Source organism: Haemaphysalis longicornis, unplaced genomic scaffold, assembly GCF_048455015.1.
Source record: "Haemaphysalis longicornis isolate Haplotype H1 unplaced genomic scaffold, Haemaphysalis longicornis Haplotype H1 scaffold_1, whole genome shotgun sequence".
In the NCBI taxonomy this organism is placed as follows: Eukaryota; Metazoa; Arthropoda; class Arachnida; order Ixodida; family Ixodidae; genus Haemaphysalis; species Haemaphysalis longicornis.
Window position 1 is genome coordinate 100,762,714 of NW_027526203.1, and position 5,726 is coordinate 100,768,439.

At 51.4% G+C, this 5,726-nt stretch overlaps 1 pseudogene; it reads right to left on the bottom strand.

The window, feature by feature from the left end:
• Nucleotides 1–603: 603 nt before the first annotated feature.
• LOC144144042 (uncharacterized) lies at nt 604–2,094 on the bottom strand (annotated as a pseudogene).
• Between the last annotated feature and the right edge of the window lie 3,632 nt (nt 2,095–5,726).

Consider the following 5,726-nt stretch of genomic DNA (forward strand, 5'->3'; position numbering starts at 1 on the left):
GCTTGATTCTGACAACGGTGTGTGGTAGCTTCACTCTGCGCTCCAGTGCAACGGGTGTGGTTGGCGATACGACGTAATCCCCGTCCGGTACAGGGGAAGAGATGAACAGCGGGACATAAGTGAATGCTTGAGGCGGTAAACAAACATCTTCGAGACAGCACAGACGCGGCAAGGGTTCTTCGATAGTGACTGGTGGCAGTGGAAGGTCGAGGTGGACGAGGCCGAGAGAACAATCTATGAGCGCTGAATGATCCGACAAAAAATCTTGGCCTAGAATAAGGTCATGGGTGCAGTGGTCTAAAACGGCGAACAGGACTGTTGTGTCATGGCCAGCGATGGTGACGCGCGCGGTGCACATACCGGCGACCGCTGGGGTACCTCCGTCAGCGACCCGGAGACACGAAGTGGCTGGGGTCAAAACTTTTCGCAGACGACACCGAAGCTTCGCACTCATGACCGATACTTGCGCCCCGGTGTCAATGAGCGCACTCACATCGACACCATCAACTTTCACGTCCAACAAGTTCTTTTCGGCTCGCAGTGTTATCAGAGGATTTTCAGGTCGGTCGGAAAATGCAGCGTCACCTCCGGGGGCTGCATCCTCTAGTTTTCCTGGGAGGGTCTCGAGTAGCTGGTCGGCGGGGTCGGCGAGGAAAAGCGACGAGGAGAACGGGACTGGCGACGCTGCGGCGATGGGGAACGACCAGACCAGCGGTTGTCGTCGGAATCAGCGGTGTTCGGCTGCGGCTGACGGCGGAAGTAGAAGCGTCGAGGAGGGTCGCCAGGGTACTGGTAGAAGTTGTTCTGGCGGGGCGGAAATGGACGGCTCCGGCAGTATCGAGCCACGTGGCCTACCCGTCTGCAGTTGAAGCAGATCGGCCGGTCGTCAGGAGTCCGCCATTCATCAGCAAGGCGGCTCTGGAAACGTGGCGGCATATGGTCGCACCGAGAAGGGCTGATGGGTGAACGATAACGAGCGCATGGGTGACTCACGGAGCAAATTGGTTGCACTCCTAGGTTCAGCAGCTCTTCGCGCACAACTGCCTGTATGAGAGGTACAGGGACAGCGGAGGAGGTCTGGGCGTCGTGGGGGAAGCAAGTTGGGGCAATGGCCTCAATCTCGCGACGTACAATTCTTGTGATATTATCTGGAGTTGGTGGCATCCCTGTGGAAGTGCGCTGTCCTGCTGGCGGCTGGAGGTTATCTTCGCAGGAAGAGGTCGCAGCCGTGTTAGGGAGCCGGGTGAATTTTTGAGCGATTCGGCGGCTTTTCGCCAGCTCAAAGCGACGACATTCGGCGATAAGGGTGTCAACTTTGTCGCAGTTCTTGAAAACTAGAAGGTTAAAAGCATCGTCGGCTATGCCTTTTAACACGTGGCCCACTTTTTCTTCCTCCGACATCTGACGGTCAACTTGTAGCAAAGGGATAGCACGCTCTGAATGTAAGTAACGTACGATTCAGTGGGGCTTTGCACGCGGGAGGCAAGGTCATTTTTGGCTTCCAGCTGCCGACTCTCGGACCGTCCGAACAGAGCCTTCAGCTCTTCTTTACAAGCGTCCCAACTGGTGAGGCGGGCTTCGTTTGTGTCAAACCAATCTTTGGCCGCACCTTTAAGGTAGAGGTCCAGGTTGGCGAGCATGAATGTGGGGTCCCAGCGGTTGTGGCTACTGACACGCTCGTACATAAGGATCCAGTCTTCTACGTCGACGTCATCCGTGCCGCTGAATTTACCGGGTTCGCGCGGGTGGGTAAGGATGATGGTCTGGCCTGTAGCGGCCTGGCTAGGCGGAGTCATGGTGAGGGTTGTCCCTGAGTGCTCTTTGCGAAAGGAAGTGTGCCGGACGTGGCGTCCGCTACGCAGCTCCGTCTTCGCAGAAGGCCAGCACCTCCACCACAAGATGTTACGAGGCGAGGACGCGGAAGAGAAGAATGTATTTAAAGTATTTACACTATTTACAGGAAGAAAGGCTGGGCTGCCGCTAACATCAGAACGACCCACAAGAGACCTCGTCGTCTTCCTCTACCAACAACCGTCGCTGGACGCATTGTTCTTGCTTGTGGACCAATCCCTCAGAACTACATCGTTCGTCGTCCGCTAGTTTGTTCCGTGGCAATATGTATCAGACTCATTCATTCAAACTGACTCACTGTCAGTTTGTTCTTGGTGCGGGAATATCGCCAACTTCCACAAACCATACCACAACAGCTGCGCAAATTCTCAAGTTTCCTGAGTCATAACATTCACTGCATATCTCCTTGTCCTTAAGGCAAAACTATGGGCCTTCCGAGTACCGTATTAAGGGCTGAAAGACTTTTGACTTCATCACGACTCTAGTACATGCCTAGACTTACAGGTCTGTCCTATTTATGCTGCCTGTCCTGTTTACATTGTCTGTCCTGTTAACTTGGCCTACAGGTCTGTCCTTAAGGACAAACATCGCGTCAAATGAAGTTGGGGTTATATCTTCCACCCTGTATAAAAATCTCCGCAGGCCGACCTCGACATCCTTTTTTACTTGGTGCAAGCCGACGAAAACCGGAATGCTTGTTTTTCCAGCAGTCAATTAAACGTATACAGCCAGTCAGCGTGAGACGAAATGTCGCGTAGAACACACGGATGAAACGTAGAGAATAAAAAGGTATTTTTCTGTCGAGGCGCATGTCATCGTGTTTGCAAATTTATTAATGGCCGTTGGGTACATTGGGAAAAATAACTGACTGTTTTCCAGCCTGTCAATAGAGCCTAAATAACGCAGCAGTCGCTTCGTACAAATAGCTCCGAGCTGTACAGACATGTACATGAGCGAGTCCTTCTCCTGCGGGTGAATCCTCTATATGCATCCACCGGTGCATCTCGTTTCATTTATACGGGGTGCCAGAACAGGTAAACGAAACAGGATATGTTAGACACCCAACGTCCCAGAACGAGATGACTTGAGCATGTGGGGCTTAACTTGGAGAAAAGGATGTCCTTTGCTTTCCCTCAGTGCGTTTTTTCCGGGTATTTCAGGGGAAAAAAATAAAACATGGCGACTTTCTTGACGTGAGCGAGAAATTCGAGTACCGTGGTTGGTGCAATAAACAAATGCAGCGACAGAAACAGCCGGACAATAGGAACAAAATAGGGCTCATTCTTTTGCAGGAATGGGGAGGAATTTTTCGTTTGTTAGCTGTAAGGGCTCCTATTTCTTAAGGGACTGAAGCCGGTACAGTGAGGAAAAAAGCGGGCATGTAATAAGAGTGCCGTATAGCGAGCGCAGCGAGAGAGGATAAACGTACTTTACCTGCCGCTGCGCAGGGCAATCAAAGCCTGCAAAGCCTATGCTGCAAGCATTTTCTTCTTTTTGAAGCGTTTTTCGCGTGTTCGTAATCGTCGACGAAGGGCCGTCTTTTCTCCGGCAGAGTGCTCTGGGCGGCGTGAAAAGCTCGCACCTGAGCCGCCGCCGGGTACGTGCATTACATTCCCCAAGAGGCCAACAGCGGCTCTCTGCGCCGCCTACTCGACGTCCCCGACACGCCCTCCGGCGCTGCACTTCTTGCTTGCGGGTGTTCCACTTCTTTCCGCGCGCCTTTTTAAAGGCGTCAGTGTTTCTTTGGCTACCTAAACGCGCACACTTCGGTCTGTCCGTCACCCGAATCAAATAGTGACCGAGTGGGTCACAGGTGGATCACGTGACCCGAGGGTAGATGGCGTACTTCGGGTCTCTGAGTAGACAGCTAAGGGCAGGGAGAAGGAAGAAATGGAAAGAGGAATGTAGCGCGAGGGGGAGAGAAAGGAGAGAGAGAGGAGGCCCGGGTTCTGGCGCAGACTCTGCCGGCCACCAAGAGGGAGCTGGTGAGATCAGCCCTGCTGGTGACAAGGATTGCTGCGCGAGACGGGGGATGACTGCAATGCTCGCCGTTAGGGGCACACCGTGGAGAAGGCAAACAAGCAAAGCTAACAGCGAGAAACAAGAGAGACAACGTATGCTATAGGACCAGGAGGAAGCGGAAGAGTCAAATGGATGGCGCAGTGTGGGCTGAGAATGTAATGGTAGGGGAAGGAGAATGGATAGAAGAATTGAAAGAAGGAGAGGGGGTGGTTATGATGGGAAATACGAAGTGAGATAAAAAAAGGGGTAGGTAGTGCAGGCAGTTGGTCATAGTTCCCTTCTATTAAAGCTCGCCTTCTTTGCTGTGTTGATTGGCGCTTGAATCGAATATTTTGGAGAGGTGGGCCGGGGGAGAGCGGGCAAAGGGCGGGATTGTTAGGAGGGAAGGCAGAAGGGGGGAGGAAGGGGGGAGCACTGGAGGAGGGCGAGTACTGGACCACACGGAAAAGAGATTTAAAGGGGGGGGGGAAGGCGAGGGAATCTCAGTTAACTATTACGTGATATCTTCCACGGAAGGAGGAGCACAGAGAGGAGAGGACGCGGCCGAAGAGCGGGGCCGCTATCGTCTTTTGATGTCGTTTGCAGCAAAGCAGGCAGATACGCGGGCAACGTATTGTTACGGGAAGGAACACATTGAACGTATTGAGCGCCCACCCAAAAGGACACCAAGCACTAGGAGCACACAGGCCGAATTGAGAGGCAGGGGCGGAGGTGACGGTTCCTTTTACTAAAAATTGCAACATACTGTTTTTCGTAACGAAATTGCGGTCCCTGACCAAGTCACAAGAATAAAATTGACGTTTCGGTTCCCCTACGGAATCCTTGTTCACAATGAGGCGAGGCAAGACGTCGTCCCGGTTTTCATGCTGTCAAGATGCGTCGTAATGATCGTGCGTTGATAGCGGATATATTGCCCTCTGTCCGGTTGATGGTATCTGATGTCTTTTGAATAAAAAGCGATTCAACGAGGAGCCTGGTTGTTGCGTTTCTATCTTTTGCCTCATTGTGAACGCCTCATTGTGAACAAAGATTCCGTAGGAGATCCGAAACGTCAATTTTATTCTTTTGACTTGGTCAGTGACCGCAATTTTGTTATGAACTTACCACCTGACCAGACGGACTTCCGTCGAACCCTGGACAAAGTGTTTTTCTTCTTCACCTTGGACTTTCAAATGACTTTGTGATTCGACGTAGGTATTCAGAACTCCTAGGTGTAACTGTTTTTATTGTCAAGGACAGATCCTTGTAAACGCCCGTTTTTTGAGCGGACCAGTTCTGCATATGCAGAAATTTCCTCCTCATTGCTCTTAGCAAATGTGGCTTCGGGAGCGAGGGCTGCGAGGCAAACGCCGTCGTCGTCACTGCTCGTGGCACGTTCAGTGACCGAACGCTGATTAGGGTCGCCAAACCAGTTCATAATGGTCAACTTCGTCGATCTTCAAAAAGAGAGGTGCTGGATGAAGAAGACGCTGCTGACAAGACGCGCCGCTTGTCGCAGATGATTTTGGAACAAGCTGTTTAGTAATGCGTAGATTTCAGCGTTTCACACAACTCAGTGCAAAGTAAATCCCCGGCACGGGCAGCATTCCAACCTGTACATTCATGAGGAGCTGATGGCGGCATGGTTATCGTTCATGTTCTTCGATTTCATAATGTGCTAAGCTTGAGCAACTTACTCTATTCAAGGCTTATCTGAATAAGAAAAAAAAAACATACACAATAATCTGAAATAAATGATTAAAATCTGCAGCCTTAGTTCGTTTCCGATAAGAACCTTTGCAACGGCAAATGTTGCGAATGGCACGATGATTTACTGACGATAGGCGTTCTCCATGAGCTTCGCACTCCCCTCA